At 46.6% G+C, this 16,931-nt stretch overlaps 1 protein-coding gene across 6 annotated transcripts in view; it reads right to left on the bottom strand.

Moving 5' to 3' along the window:
- The window catches only part of CDC14B (cell division cycle 14B), a 2,772,169-nt gene that overhangs the window by 1,847,215 nt on the left and 908,023 nt on the right, over positions 1-16,931 (bottom strand). The gene's annotated exons all lie outside the window — the stretch shown is intronic.

The following is a 16,931-nucleotide window of genomic DNA, read 5'->3' as shown; positions in this document are numbered from 1 at the left end:
GTGGGTGTCCTTTATGAATATGGACACCTCCCCCTTTGTTGGTGTTGTCCGGGTTTTGGGGCGGAACGCATGATATGAGGTGAAACCTGATAGTGCTGGGGTGCTCTCAGGAGCCTTGAACCAGGTTTCTGTCACAGCACAGACATCGATGTTCTCCATACTGAGAAGGGCCTCGAGTGCGTGCATCTTGAGATTGAGACTTCTGGCATTGAGCAGCATTACCCTTAGTTTTTTCCTTTTGTGTTCTAGGGTGGTAGGTTTAGAATTTGAGCCTTGCCTAAAAAGGCACCATGGGGGTGGCAAGAGCCTTTGCCAATATCCGAAGCCCAGGGTGACAGGTGCAAGCCGTCCCTTGCGAAACAGCGTGGCTTGTCCAGCATGTCATCCCAGGCAGACAGACATTGGATCCCCTTTGAATGACACCAGAATTGAAGCCAATTATTAAAGCTGATCATCTTATCCCTGTATTGTGGCATCATTCTAGGTGAAGGTAGGATACTGCTCAAGGTCAGGGTCATACCTGCTTGGGCTACATAATCAGAGAGCTCCTCAATGTCTCTTTTCATGTAGTCCAAGGAGGTACGTCTCAGGTCGTTGACACCAGCGTGGACAATGAACGAGTCGTACTTGTGCCTGCTGTTGAGAGACCTGAGTGCTTGCGTTATGTGGCGGATTCTAGCGCCCGACAGGCAGCTTACTGTGACCTTCTCCTTACTCAGTCTGGTGAGCGGGACGTCAGTGTGTCTGACTATGGAGTCACCAATGACGAGTGTGTCTGGCATTGTGTTTGGCCTTAAGGGCTGTGACTGTTTGACACTCTGACTGTGTGGTCTATGTGTTGCATGTGTTTGGTCCTGAGGTGGTAGTTGTTTGGGTGTCTGCTTTGGTGGCCTCTGCTGTTTTGGTAGATTTTTGATCAGAGCCTCCGAGTATGTCTTTGTGTGATTATGTGTATGATTTGAAGTTGTGATGGTACTATGTGTGACTGGGTATGTAGTGTATGTGGTTTCCTTCTCCTCCTGTCTGGTCTTGCCAGTCCTGTGTTGAGAGAGCTCAGCCTCCAGTTTGGCCGTATAGTTGCATCTCTCACATGTATTTGTGTTTTGTGGGAGAAGGAGAGGATTGTCTGTGTACATGAGGCAATTGTAACATTGCCTCAATATTCCCAGGTTCACCAGTTGAGCAGGAGAGGACACTAGCAACTGATCCCTCGACATGCTAGAAGTAATAGATAAAAAACTTACAAAAGACTCCGAGGGATGTGGGTTCTAGGCTGGTGGGGTACTATCTATAATAAGAGTGATTTATCAAGGTGCAAGTACTGTAGGAGCAAGTGCTAGGTTTTACAGATAGAGAATAGTCTACTTGGGAATCAAGCAGAGATTAACTTTTTAGTTATAGGATACGCTGGTTAGATCAGCAATACAGTTCGAGGAAGGTAGTTATAAGGGAAAATTTGAAGAGTGGAATTTAGGTAGCCCGAATAGTTTAACCTTGTTAAACCGCCACTGCTCGTGTGCAACAGTGGCAACTCCGCGCTAACGCGCGTTTAGCATGTTTTATATCAGGGGGCTGAAAGAAGCTAGGAACTGGCCCAAAACGACCAATAGACTACAAGTTACTGGCTGAAACCTCACAAAACTGGACCAACAGGCAGCTCAATACTTCCCACTCCCACTGGTAAGCAAGGGAACTTCCTCTCTTCCAAATTAGGCAAAGAATCAGTAACAGGAACTACAAACAAAGTCCAGGGATCAGCAACTCTGAAACTGGACTACTCTAGCTCAGTAAGGCGGGAAAACAAGAGATATTTTTTTTTTTTTCCAGAAAACAATGAGAAACAGAACAGTAGACACTATAAATGCTATAAATCGCTATCACAGCCTACAGAAACAATTTGCAACAATTACAGATTTAAAAGTAACAAATTGAGATTTTCAAGTGCAATAACAAGATATATGCAAAAAACAGTTACAATATATCAGCAAAGTAGGCGAAATACAGTCGCTAGGTAATTAGAAGTGGGAAAGCCACAAAAATATACTTAAATCAGGTAAAGTCGCTTTTTTAGCTCTCTGAAGCTTGGATTACTCTGCTGGCCACCACGAGGATCTGTGCTGAGTAAGTACAAGCTGGAAAATGTGCGTTTAGCGTGTTTTATATCAGGGGGCTGAAAGAAGCTAGGAACTGGCCCAAAACGACCAATAGACTACAAGTTACTGGCTAAAACCTCACAAAACTGGACCAACAGGCAGCTCAATGCTTCCCACTCCCACTGGTAAGCAAGGGAACTTCCTCTCTTCCAAATTAGGCAAAGAATCAGTAACAGGAACTACAAACAAAGTCCAGGGATCAGCAACTCTGAAACTGGACTACTCTAGCTCAGTAAGGCGGGAAAACAAGAGATATATATTTTTTTTCCAGAAAACAATGAGAAACAGAACAGTAGACACTATAAATGCTATAAATCGGCTATCACAGCCTACAGAAACAATTTGCAACAATTACAGATTTAAAAGTAACAAATTGAGATTTTCAAGTGCAATAACAAGATATATGCAGGAAAAACAGTTACAATATATCAGCAAAGCAGGCGAAATACAGTCGCTAGGTAATTAGAAGTGAGAAAGCCACAAAAATATACTTAAATCAGGTAAAGTCGCTTTTTTAGCTCTCTGAAGCTTGGATTACTCTGCTGGCCACCACGAGGATCTGTGCTGAGTAGGTACAAGCTGGAAAAATAGAAGTTATGTTCTTACCATAACGTTCCATGTTAGTTGTCTTCTTCTCGCCTTCTTCTTGCTGGATGGGTTAGGAGCCGATCCTCGGCTCCGACTCGGCCACTCTAAAAGCTCGAGAGTTGGTTCCACCGGCTCGAGGCTCCCCCTATATCCCACAATGCTAGGCGTGAGTTACCTCAGATCTCGTTTGTAAGCTAGGCATTGCCTATAATAGTAGTAAAATAACTAGTAACAAAGTCCACCTCTATAAGCAAGGGAGAAGAGAAGGGTGACCTACATCCTGATCCAGGAAATATGCACAGCAGAGCATATACCTAAAGTAAAGAGGTGGTAGAAAGAGGTCACAATCAAAACTCCTCTAGGTCTGTCCAGGCCAGGGGGAAGGAGGGTGGGACGCAAGAAGAAGGCGAGAAGAAGACAACTAACATGGAACGTTATGGTAAGAACATAACTTCTATATGTTAAGTTGTCTATCTCGCCTTCATTCTTGCTGGATGGGACCGCGTCCCTAGCACCTTGTCCCGGGTGGCCTAACGGAACAGACTCTTGAGAACAGTGGAACCAAAGTTAGCTCTATGTCTAGAGGCTAAATCCAACTTATAATGAGAAATGAAAGTGTGAGGAGTAGCCCAAGTAGCCGCTGCACAAATGGTGTCAATAGGCAGTCTATCTTGGAAGGCTATAGAAGTAGCCAAGGCTCTGGTAGAATGGGCTTTAGGTTTGCTAGGCAGCTTTTGGTGTCTAATTTCATAAACAAGGGAAATCAGGGATGTTAGCCATCTGGATAATGATACCTTTGAAACTGAAAGTCCCTTTTTGCCTTCTGCATAAGAGACAAACAGCTGGTCAGATTTTCTGAATTGTTTTGTTCTATCCAAATAGTACCTTAACTGACGATGAACATCTAGCCAATGTAATCTTTGTTCAGATCTGTTGGAATATTCTGGAAAAAACACCGGGAGGTCAATGCTTTGATTTAGGTTAGCCGTGGAGGCTATTTTAGGTAAAAAGGACGGGTTGGTTCGTAAGGATACTCTGTCCTTATGGAACAACAGATAAGGAGGTCGACAGCTGAGTGCATGAAGTTCTGAAACTCTTCTAGCTGAAGTAATAGCTACTAGAAAGAGAGTCTTCCATGATAGTAATTTTAAAGAACAGGAGGATGCAGGTTCGAAAGGAGAGAATTAAAGAACTGAGAACTAAATTTAGGTCCCAAGGAGGAGGAGGATTTCTTAGGAGGTCTGAGTAGAAAAACTCCCTTCAAAAGGCTTTGCAAAGCTTGTGGGACATGATGGCAGAATCTGAAATGCCCACATGAAAGTTAGAAATAGCTGCCAATTGAACTTTAAGAGTAGAAGGAGATGAACCTGCATGGAAGAGTTCAGCTAGAAAATCAAGGACCATTTGGATGGAAGCAGTGAAAGGATCTATGTCCCTTCCTTGAGCCCAATAGGCTTAAACGTTTCCACTAACTCAAATAAATCTTTCGAGTGGAAGATTTATGGGAAGCTATCAAAATATCTCGAACAGAGTGAGATATTTGAGGAAGCCTGGCTAAAGTTGGAATTGGAGGAACCAAGCAGTGAGGTTCAGAGAGGGAAGGGAGCGATGAAACTGACCCGACTGATGGATCAAAAGATCTGGAACTAGGTCCAGATGCCAAGGTCGCTCCAACAGAAACTGATGTAGAAAAGGGAACCAAACCTGTCGAGGCCAGTACGGAGCAATGAGGATCAACGAGGCCTTCTGAGCGATAGCTTTCTGTATTACTTGAGAGATTAGTGGGAAGGGGGGAAATGCATACAGAAGTCCCCGGGCCAAACTTGGACTAGAGCGTCTCTGCTGGGTTGGCCTGGTAACGGAATAGGGTGAAATAATCTCTGCACTTGCTGTTTTGGGGAGTAGCAAAAAGGTCGCAGCAAGGCTGGCCCCACTTGAGAAAAATTTCTCTCACAACAGAGTCTTTCAGAGACCACTCGTGAGGCATGAGGATAGCTCTGCTCAACTTGTCCGCGATTTGATTGGACTTCCCGGGGATGTGCGTTGCTATCAGAAAACGCTGAGAAGAAATCGCCCATTGCCACAGTCTGAGTGCTTCTCGACACAGGGGGTAAGACCTGGTTCCGCCTTGTTTGTTGATATACCACACTACGGACATATTGTCCGTCTGGATTGCTATCGTTCCCAAGGGAAGAGAGTCTTGAAGGGCTTGCAACGCTAAAAGCACTGCTCTCATCTCTAGAACATTTATGTGCAAGTGGCATTCGTCTGGTTGCCATGTGCCCTGGACAGTTCTGCCCTGATAATGCCCCCCCACCCGATCAGGGAGGCGTCCGTTGTCAGAGTAGCAACAGGAGGGGAAGGAACAAAGGGTCTTCCCAATAAGAGCTGAGGGGAAGACATCCACCACAGAAGATGATTTCTGCATGTTTGAGTGATTATAATGGTGTGAGACATTGGAAGTTGCTGGTACGACCATTGCGTGAAGAGCATCCATTGAAGGATTCTCATGTGGAATCTGGCTAATGGAAGCAGAGGTATGGCAGCCGCCATAATCCCCAACACTTTCAGAACTAACCTGGCTTTGATTCTGTTGCTGCTGAAGAGGAGGAGACCATTTTGTGTATGTCTGTTATTCTCTGATCTGTTAGTCTCAGACATGTTGATTGTGTCTAGATTTGCGCCTATGAAGGTAATAGTACGACAAGGCGACAAAACAGACTTTTCAAATTTATTGAAATGCCTAAATTTCGACAAGCGAAAGGTGTAGTCCCTGGCCATTAGAAGAAGATGCTTGGTGGGGCTGTAAGGAGCCAGTCGTCCAAATATGGAAACACCTGGAATCCTTGTCGTCTCAGGTGAGAAGCTACCACTGCCATGCATTTGGTAAACATCCGGGGCAGTGATGAGACCAAAGGGCAGGGCCCTGAATTGAAAATGACTGGTTCCCAGCCTGAAGCGGAGGAATCTTCTGGAGCGTCTTTTCATTTTATGTGATAGTACGCATCCTGAAGATCTATAGAGCACATCCAGCTTCCCTTTCCCAAAGGGAAGGATGGACTGCAGCGTGACCATCCGAAATCTTGTTTTCTTGACTGACTTGTTCAAGATACTGAGATCCAAAATTGGTCTCCAGTCCCCTGTTTTCTTTGGAACTAAAAAGAACCTGGAGTAAATTCCGGATCCTTGCTGGTCTGCTGGAACTGGCTGAATTGCTCTTTTTGCAAGCAGCTTTGAAATTTCCAAAGCTGCAAGATCCCTTTGAGCGGGTGGAACATCTGGAAGGGATTTTTTTTGATTGGTTTGGAATGCGAAAGAAGGGAATAGAATAGCCCTCGGAAATGATGGACTGTACCCATTTGTCTGGAGTCAGGGATAGCCAGGCTTTTAGGTACAGTGACAATCTTCCCCCGACTGCCTCCGAAGGTAGGCAGTCGGGCAACACCTCAGGGATGCTGAAAGGGCTTATCAGAGAAGACTTCCCGATTGCCCTGGTTCTGCTCTGCGGACCCCCCCTGCCTCTAGGGCGACGTCTACCATTGTTGTTCCCCCCTCTGCCTCTGGCAGGGAACCGACTTTGTGCGTCAGGTGAAGTCCCTTGAGATTGTTTACGGAACCACATTTTCCCACTTTTCTGGCCTTTGTGGTAAGGCCTAGAAGGAGTAGAAAAACGGACTCCGACGGCAGAAAGAGTCTTGCCATCTGTCTCGCACCTAGTCAAGGATTCTTTCACTTGAGGACCAAAAAGAGATGATCCATCAAACGGGGAATTAGTGAAAGACGTTTTAAAGGGGTTCGCAAAGTTGCATAACCGCATCCAGGCGTGCCTGCGTAAGGCCACACCTGTCCCTGCGGCCCTGCTCGCTCCATCAGCCGCATAAGAAAGGAGGCGCATGGAGGAGTTAGCTATGGAGTTCAGGGTAGCCAGCTGAGTGTTCATCTTGTCCTGAAAACCCGCAGCTGTAGGATCCTTCAACATATCACTCGCTTCCTTGATCAAGTCCCTTTGAAGACGAGTAAAATGGCATAGGTAGTTCAGCGAATGCATTGCAAAGGTCGCTGACGAGAACATCCGCTTCCCGTACCTGTCCATAGACCTGGATTCCTTGTTAGGTGGATGGACAGGCACCGAAGGATCAGCTAGTTCCTTCTTGGTGGCAGCAGCTACCACCATAGCATCCACAGAAACACCTTTTGTGAGAAATTGCTTGTCAATTGGTGCTGTTATAAATTTGGAGGGTCTCCTGGGGGTAGGGTCCACTGAATCAGGAGCCGTCCAGGTCTTCTTTGCAACCACCTGCATGAGGGGATCAAAGGGGGACACCCAGGAGGTGGAAGGCGAGAGCCAACGCCTCAAGATACACAGATTCATCCTCCGAAGGGTTAAGGGCTGGCCAATTTCCCCTCTGTTTCAGGATCTCTAGAATGTCTGCGAAAGAGACATCTTCAGAAGGGGAACGTGGGGAACCCTCGGAATCCTCTAAATCTGTGTCAGAGGTGACAGACTCAGGTGAGTCTAAGTGCTTCCTCTTACACTTTCTCTTCCTAGGGGGCTCCCCTGCCAATTCAGGAGAGGCCTCGGAAGAAGATGAGATCCCCACAGGGGATTCTTGAGGAGCTTGCTCTCTGCGGTCTAGGATGAGGGAGTGAGTCGACATAACCAAAGGCACCGAAGTGGGAGGGGCGGACGGAGCCGACTGTGGAGTCTAACAAGGTTCCAACACACTCCGCATGACCTCGAATGCACCCCTGTCAGGCAGAGCCAGAGGTCCCCGCTCCGAGAAGCTGAGAACCTCCCTCGGCACCGACAGAGATGGCTCCGAGGCCGATGTCGGAGCCGAACTCACCAGCGCCGAAGCACCGATAGGGAGAGGGGGGTCGGACAAGGGTCCGATGCCACTCACCCCCTCGGAGCCGACGAGGGAAGCCCGGCGCCGAGATTCTTCAAAGGAAGAAATCGGAGCCGAAGACAAGTGTATCGGCTCCGACGCTACCACAGTCTCGGTTCCGAGACGCCCCGGCTCCGAGCTCAAAGGAGTCGGAGGAGGAATATTAATTGGAACAAGCTGAGGCATCGAATGAGGAGTCGGACTCTGGAGCATTTGGGCCAGTGCCTCGGACTTCACAAGTCTACTCACTACCCTCTGGAGGTCGTGATCTGAGAGCCTCGACCTGGAGGAGTGAGATCTATGGCTCCGTTCAGACAGCAGGGGAGACGCTGGAGCCGAATGAACGGAGCCAAGGGACGGTGACCTCGATCTCTTTCTAGATGTCGGCTCCGATGGTATGATCGGAGCCGACCCATGACTCTCTAATGCCTCGGCTCCGGCCGGAGCCGAGGAAACCACTGAAACAGCAGTCAAAGACTCATCGGCTCCAACCGGAGCCGATGAAGCAGTAGGCTTCAAAGCCTTAGGCCTCGACTCTGAAGCTGGAGCCGAGGTCTTAGAAGCCTTAGAAGGTTTCCCAGAAGACACAGGAAGGGAACCTTCAGGCTTAATTAAACCCCTCAAAATTAGTTTATTTTTTCTCTCCTGCAGGACTCTAGGGCTGAAGCCATGGCATACAGCACAAGAGTCCTGCAGGTGTAAAGGTCCCAGGCAGTACACACAAGAAGTGTGACCGTCTGTCAGAGACATTTTCTGACAGCACGAGTCACACTTCTTGAAGCCTGAGACCTTTGTATCCTAGGACATACTCAAGGAACCTGAAGTGTAATCACACACAAAAACACACACACACAGATTACACTGATAGGATTAAAGGGAATATTTAAAAACTAAAGGTAAGTTAATAAAAGTCCCTAAGAAAACACACACACACCCTAAGGAAAGGGAGGAAGGGCCCGAAGGCCTTAGGGAAGAACTATATGTTCTTTATAAAAGGAGGGGGCTGGAAACTAAGGTAGTAAGGGATAAGTAAGTCCACTACTCTAAGGGGGAAGAAAATTACACTAAACTAGTCTAAGTTAAAGAATTTAAACTATTCTAACTTTCACTAACCTGGAGCCGGTAGAAAACACACCTCGATCGCTGTAGCGGCAAACGAGATCTGAGGTAACTCACGCCTAGCATTGTGGGATATAGGGGGAGCCTCGAGCCGGTGGAACCAACTCTCGAGCTTTTAGAGTGGCCGAGTCGGAGCCGAGGATCGGCTCCGAACCCATCCAGCAAGAATGAAGGCGAGATAGACAACTTAACATCGCGCGTTTAGCGTGTTTTATATCAGGGGGCTGAAAGAAGCTAGGAACTGGCCCAAAACGACCAATAGACTACAAGTTACTGGCTGAAACCTCACAAAACTGGACCAACAGGCAGCTCAATGCTTCCCACTCCCACTGGTAAGCAAGGGAACTTCCTCTCTTCCAAATTAGGCAAAGAATCAGTAACAGGAACTACAAACAAAGTCCAGGGATCAGCAACTCTGAAACTGGACTACTCAAGCTCAGTAAGGCGGGAAAATAAGAGATATTTTTTTTTTTTTTTTTTTTTTTTCAGAAAACAATGAGAAACAGAACAGTAGACACTATAAATCGGCTGTCACAGCCTACAGAAACAATTTGCAGCAATTACAGATTTAAAAGTAACAAATTAAGATTTTCAAGTGCAATAACAAGATATATGCAAAAAAACAATTACAATATATCAGCAAAGCAGGCGAAATACAGTCGCTAGGTAATTAGAAGTGGGAAAGCCACAAAAATATACTTAAAGACGCTTGGATTACTCTGCTGGCCACCACGAGGATCTGTGCTGAGTAGGTACAAGCTGGAAAACACGTGTTTAGCGTGTTTTATATCAGGGGGCTGAAAGAAGCTAGGAACTGGCCCAAAACGACCAATAGACTACAAGTTACTGGCTGAAACCTCACAAAACTGGACCAACAGGCAGCTCAATGCTTCCCACTCCCACTGATGCACGATGAACATCCAGGACTGCAACACTGAATACACTCAAACATCAACATCAATGATAAGTGCACACAACTGTACTATGTTCTTCGTGTTTCACTGCTGCAGTCATCACCTATGGGAGGATTCCCAAAGCTAAGGAGAGGGGTGGTAGGATTAGTAAGAGACCTAGGCATGGGTCAGCATGCCCTGCAGAACTGCAGAGCAAACCTTGCCCTAGCCTTAGAGTAAAAAGGTAGGTGGTAATGCTTTGTGAAGGTATAGGAAGAAGTCCAGGTGGCAGCTTCCAAGATGTGCCTGGTGGGAACTCCTCTGAGGAATGCTGTGGAAGTGGAGGCTGCCCTAGTAGAATGAGTACGAACATACTTAGGGGGTGGTTTCCCCAAGTAATCTTTAGCAGAAATAGATACAGTGTGATATCCATTTTGAAATGGTTTGCTTAAAAATGGGCTTCCCCTCTGCCGCGGGGACAAAGCTGACAAGAAGTTGGTCTGTTTTCCTGAAGGGTTTAGTACCGTCCAGGCAGTATCTGAGCTGTCTGTGCACATCTAGTGAGTGCAGAAATCTTTCCCCCCTGTATTGAGGGCTAGGAAGAAGGTGGGTAGATGTATGGCCTGGGTGAGAGTCACATTAGACACCACCATGGGCATAAAGGAGGGGTTAGTCCTCAGGGAGACCCCTCTCTGCATGGAAAATGATGAAGGGCTCAATGGCCATCAGTGCTTGTAGTTCTGACACCCTTCTAGCTGAGGTGATAGCTAGTAGGAAAGGAGTCTTCCAGGAGAGGTATCTCAATTCTACTGAAGCAGCAGGTTCGAAGGGTGGTAAGGTTGGTTTTTCCAAACTGTAATTCAGGTCCCAGGCTGGCATGGGTGGCTTTCTGGGAGATCTGATATTAGAAGCCCCTCTGAGGAATTGTTTAATCAAAGGATGTGAGAACAGGGTTTGATCTGTATCGAAATGAGCTGAAATGGCAGAGGCGTGGATTTTACTAGAAGAATAGGAGAGGGCACTACTGAGTAACTCTGCTAGGTGGTGCAGGATAAGAGGGATGGAGGTTGTGAGGAATTGCCCCCTCTGGACTGGCTTCAAGATCAGAATCTTTTCCATTTCTCTGCATAAGATTTTTTGGTGCTGGGCCTTCTGGCCTATGTCATAATGTCTAGGACCTGTTTGCTTAACAGGAGCCCCAGATTTGCCTTTAGAGTATTAGCCATTCTGACAGTTTCAGTGTCTGCAAGTCTGGGTGCCACCCCCCCGCCACCCGAGTCAAAAGGTCTGAGATCAGGGGAAGCTGCCTTGGAGGCTGTAATGTCAGGCTGTGCAGTAAGTGGTACCAATGCTGTCTGGGCAAATCTGGAGCAATAAGGATGGGCTTCGGTCATTCCTCCCTTATCTGGATCAATAACATGGGAATAAGAGGCAGAGTACACAAACAGGGAGTTCCAGGGGAAAGACAAGCATCCACCTTCCACACTAGGTGGTGATACTCCCTGATACAGAATTTTTTCAGCTGGTGGTTGAGGTGCAAAACAAAGAGATCCACCTCAGGAGTTTCCTACTCCTGAGTGACTTGCAAAAAATTTTTCTGTGGGAAATGCCATTCGTGGGGGTCCAGTAAGTTTCTGCTCAAGTAGTCTGCCAGGCCGTTGTTGATCCCTGGTAGGGATTGGGCTATGAGGCGTAATCCCAAGGAATAGGCTGTCAGCCAGAGGTTCATGACTAGCCTGCAGAGAGGGTAAGATTGGGTCCCTCCCTGTTTGTTGGATGTACCATATTGCTGTGGTGTTGTCTGTTTCGATAAGAACCCCTGGCCTGAGATGGGGTTGGAAGGATGTCAGAGCCTTTTGTACTGCCATTACTTCCTTCTGGATGATGTGCAAGGGAAGGTGCAGGGCATCCCAAAGACCTTGGAGTGCACCTGCGTGCTAGGTGAGCGCCCCAAGCAATGTCTGATGTGTCAGTGGTGATTGTCTGCCTGGTTGGGTGCAGGATGAAGGGTAGACCCTTGATCTTGGTACAAGTCCCTGCCCATCAGAGAAACTCGGCTCTTATACAGGGGATCAGAGGGAGAGATGTCTCTAGAGGCTGAGAATGCTGACACCAAAGGTTCTTTAAATACCACTGAAGTTTAATATTTGTGATGCCTGGCCAGAGGAATTAGGAGGATGCAAGATACCATGTATCCCAAGGCTTGCAGGAACTTCCTCACAGTGAGGTGACTTCTGGAAGCCAGTTGTGTAAAGTAGAGCGGCAGGAAGCTCTGCTTTTTTGCAAATAGGAAGGCCATTTGGGATGCTGTGTCCAGCAGTGCTCCCAAGAAAATGATTTTCCTGGAGGGTGTTTGCTTTGATTTCTTCTTATTTATGGCGAACTCCATGGAGTTTAGGAGGTTTTTGACAAAGAGGAAGTCCTGGAGCAACTCTTCTTTGCACCCTGCCTGAATAAGGCAGTCGTCCAGATAATGGTAAATGTGTATATTTCTCTGTCTGCAAAATGCTATGGCCGGGGCTAACCATTTGGTGAATACCCTGGGAGCCGTGGATAAGCCAAAATGCATCACAGAGAACTGAAAGTGTTGTGAGCCTGCTCTGAAGCACAGGAATTTCCTGCAGGATTCCCTTGTGGGGATGTGGAAGTAGGCATCTTTTAGGTCTAGAGTTACTAACCAGGCATTTTTTGTCAGCATTGGCAGCAGCTGCAGCAAAGTTAGCATTTTGAATTTGGGGGACGACCAGGGAAGTGTTCAGAATGGATAGATTCAGGATGGGACGCCAAGTGCCCTCTTCTTGGAACAAGGAATAGTCTGCAATAAAAGCCTTTGCCTCTTTGATCTTAGTGGACAGGCACTACTGCCCCTTGGGATATGAGAGCTTGGACTTCTTCAATGCCTCTGCCCATTGATTAGGAGGTAAGTCTGGGTACCCTCTTGGAATTGGGAGTTTGTTGAAAGAGAATTTGTATCTCTGCAAAATGATCTTTAAGACCCACTAGTGTTTTGTAACATTTTCTTTGCAGAGGGAGAGCATTCCTCCTATCTTTTGGTGAGTGAAAGGAGTGTGGAGAGGGGAAAGTGAGTGATTTAGAGTTTTTGCCATAAAGGGATGGCTTAGAACTCCCTGCCTTTACGGCGGAAGTGGTCCACTGTTTGGTTCTCTGCTGTCCCTGGGATAGGGGACTGGGTGGTCTATCCCTACAGGGCTTACTTTGCCCCTGTCTGCTAGGTTCAAGAAAGGACCAGTGCTTAGAGGGAAAATTCCTGCTGAACCTAGGAGGTTATACCTGAAAGAAATCGTTTACTGTTTGCATAGATTTTGCTCTGTCTTCCATCTTTTTAAGCACTCCTGTTTTTACTCCAAACAAGCGGTCCTTATCAAAGGGTGAATCAATTAATTTAGACTTGAAAATATCAGGGAGAGGATGTTCCTTCAACCATGCATGTCTCCTAATGACAGATCCTGACACTGCTGCCCTGCTTGAGGCTTCTAGGAGGTCATATCCACAGTGGAATGCGTGTTTGGCCACTTGACAAGTAGAGTACAGTAAATCTGCTAACTCTTTCAAATAGGCACAGTCAGGAAAGGTTAAAATCTTTTGCTTTAATAGTTCCAAAGTGAGTTGTTGATATTTTACCATATGGAACTGACATTTGAGTGCTCTGATGGTCAAGGATGCAGAGGTATATACTTTTTTTTACCTCATCTGTCCAGAGCTCCGGAATCCTTGTCAGAAGGAATAGGATTCTTAGCAGAACTAGCCTTAGCTCCTTTAGGTCCCTGTGTAATGACCTCTGGGTCTGCAGAAGCATTTCTGTACAGATATTTGTGAGAATCCAGTACTCTGTAATACGTGCCAGGTTTACTGGGAGCAGGTGGGACGGCGTCAGGGGCTAAGCTTGATTAATGGAAAACATCATTCACCACCTCTAAGGCAGGGGGATGGTCAAGGGAATGGGAGCCGAAGAAGGATCCAGATTATGCAGTTTGGCCTAAATAGAAAGCCTTTTCCATTTACTAGCATAGACCTTTTTGGTGCAGGGCTTCTGAGAGGCCAGAATAATGTCTTTGATGGGCGATGCAAGCCTGGGCTGGTTTAGAACTATGGGAAGTGGGCAAAGTGTCTGAAGGCTTGGTATCAGAAGATGTGAGGGGTGAGAAATCAGATCCAGAACGGGATCTAGCACCTGGGGGGAGGGGATACCTCAGTTGAGACCATAGAAGGGGGAACCACACCTGCATAGGCCAAAAAGGGGCGATGAGGATTAAGGTGGCCCTGAGGCTTCGAGCTTTCTGATGCACCCTGGGAATGAGAGGTGTAGGAGGGTAGGCATAAAGGAGATCAGGGGGCAAATTATGAACTAGAGCATCCCAGGGGGACGCCCCAGCTGGGGGGAACATGGCAAAAAAGTACAGTTTTGTACCTACCATAAATGTAGATGTTTGAGTGTAAACACTGCTGCAGTCATTACACTTGGGTTATCCTGCCGTCAGGCGGTCCCGCAGTCAGCTAGAGTTCCAAAGTCTTGGTCCGGCGTCAGTTGCTGTCACCTCCTTCCTGACATCAGTGCGACAGGGATATACAAGATGCAGCAGACGCCATTTTCTTCAGTTTTTCTTGCCCCAGATGTCAGGTGCCCCCAAATAGGTAGGCAATACAAATTACTAGTACAAAACAAACAAAAGAAAAGCAAATAACCATTTTTAGTTACCAGCAAATACTCCCCATAGGTAATAAAGGGTATATGCCCTGGGTAAATACCAGAAAGTAAGAGGGGAAGGAGGGAGGGTAACCTGGACTGCAGCAGTGTTTACACTCAAACATCTACATTTATGGTAGGCACAAAACTGTACTATGTTCATGTTACACTGCTGCAGTCATTACACTTGGGTGGAATCCCAAAGCTGAGGTAGGGAGGCTGGATCTATAAGGCATTAGGGGTGGCTATAAGGCCCTGCAGTACAGCAGCGGCTAAGCCAGCTCTGGATTTGGAGTATAAAGGCAAATGGTAATGTTTGGTGAAGGTATGCACAGAACTCCATGTTGCTGCTTCCAAAATATCCTTGGTAGGTACTCCTCTGAGGTAGGCTGTTGCCCTGGTGGAGTGAGATCTAATGCTGCTAGGTACAGGTTTCCCATGGTGGGTACAGCAGGAATGTATACAGTGTGCTATCCATTTTGAAATAGTCTGCTTTGAAATGGCTTTTCCCTATACTCCTGCAGCGTATGCTACCAATAATTGCTCAGATTTTCTGAAAGCTTTGGTTTTGTCCAAGTAGAAGCGTAACTGTCTGTGAATGTCCAAAGAATGTAGTAGTCTCTCCCCTTTGTTGTGTGGTTTTGGATAAAAAGTTGGCAAGTGAATAGTTTGGTTTAGAGCCACACTTGATACCACCTTTGGCATAAACGTAGGGTTGGTTCTTAAAGACACCCTGTCCTGATGGAAGATGAGGAAAGGTTCCACTGCCATTAGTGTCTGTAATTCTGAAACTCTTCGTGCTGATGCTATTGCCAGTAGCAGAGCAGTTTTCCAAGAGATGTATTTTAATTCTGTTGCGTTAGCTGGCTCAAAAGGAGGTAAAGTTAATTTTTCCAAAACAAAATTCAGGTCCCAAGTAGGTGTTGGTGCTCTGCTGGGTGGTCTTATGTTTTTAGCCCCTCTGAGGTATTGTTTGAGCAAAGGATTAGAAAAAAATTGGTGGATCTGTGTTGTAATGAGCAGAAATAGCTGAGGCATGGATCTTGATGGATGAAAAAGTGAGGCCCTTGGTCCAGCATCTCAGTTAAGTATTGCAGTATCTGAGGAATGTTTGGGACTAGAGGGTCAAGGCTGTGCGCTTGGTTCTAGGCACAGAATCTCTTCCATTTGTCCGAGTATGCTTTCTTGATGTTAGGCCTTGTGGCCTCCAGAATGACATCCATAACAGCTTTGGAGAGAGGCATTGCTTGCTTGATTAAGGAATTTTCCATGCAGCTAGATTTAAGGTCTTTAGCTGGCTGTGAAGTATCTGATTGTGCTGAGTCAGCAACTGCGGAATTTGTGGTAAAATCCAGGGTGGTTCTTGTGTCAAGTTCTTTAAGATTGGGTACCAGTACTGGCGTGGCTAGTCTGGTGCAATCAATATCATTTTTGGCTCTTCCTGCCTGGCTTTTATGAGTACCTTTGGAAGGAGAGGTAAAGGGGATAAGCGTATACTTGTAGCCTTTTCCAGCTGAAGGAGAGGGCATCCACTTTCCATGCTTGTGGATGGTAGCTCCTTGTGCAGAATTTCTGCAATTGGCAGCTCTTTGGGGTAGCAAACAGATCTATGTCCGGGCTCCACCATTTTTGTGTTATCAATCTGAATACTTGTGGGTTCAATTCCCATTCGTGTGGGTCCATAATGTTTCTGCTTGGGTCGTGTGCCAGTGTGTTTTTCTCTCCTGGCAGGAATTATGCTTGCAGATGAACTTGGTAGTTTAGAGCTGTGTTCCATAAGGTCATGGCTTGTCTGCAGTGGGGATAGGAGTGTGTGCCCCCTTGCTTGTTTATGTACCACATAACTGTGGTGTTGTCTTGTCTTTAATAGTAATTGCCCTGGATGCAGTAGGTCCTTGAAAGGTATAATAGCATTTTGTACAGCTAGCATCTCTTTTTGATTGATGTGGAGATGTTTTTGCTCCGTGGGCCACTCGCCCTGGATACATTTTCCTGCCATGTGTGCTCCCCAGGCGTAATCCGATGCATCTGTTGTCAGTGTTTGCCTGGCTGTGGGATGAGTGAATGTCTGTCCCTTGTTGAGCTGACAAGCTTGTGCCCACCATCGAAACTCCTGTTGTAGGCAAGGAATTAGTGGTATAACTGTTTCCAAACTTAGACAGTGTTGAGACCATACACTCTTTAGGTACCATTGTAGTTTCCTCATATGCAGCCTGGCATATGGAATTAGTATTATGCAAGATGCCATGTAGCCCAAGGCCTGCAGAATTTTTCTTGCAGGGAGTTGGGTCTTTGTTGCCATTAATTGAAAATATTGAGTCAGATGTCCTTGCTTGTCTGGCGTGACATAAGCCATCTGGGCCGTTGTGTTCAAGCTGGCACCCAGGAATATCTGTTGTGAGGGCACTAGTTTTGATTTCTTTTCGTTTAATGTGTACCCCAGGCAACTTAACTTTTTTACGTACGCCAGATGCTTTAGTAGAATGTCCTTGCTCTCTGCTTGAATCAGGCAGTCGTCCAGGTATGGATAAATTTGAATTCCTTTCTGCCTGCAAAATGCAATGACTGGTGCCAGGCACTTTGT

The sequence above is a fragment of the Protopterus annectens genome, chromosome 17.part0 (genome assembly GCF_019279795.1).
Source record: "Protopterus annectens isolate FY-2018-M chromosome 17.part0, PAN1.0, whole genome shotgun sequence".
NCBI lineage: Eukaryota > Metazoa > Chordata > Ceratodontiformes > Protopteridae > Protopterus > Protopterus annectens.
The sequence above is the reverse complement of the archived record's forward strand: the minus strand, read 5'-3'. Positions and strand labels throughout refer to the sequence as shown.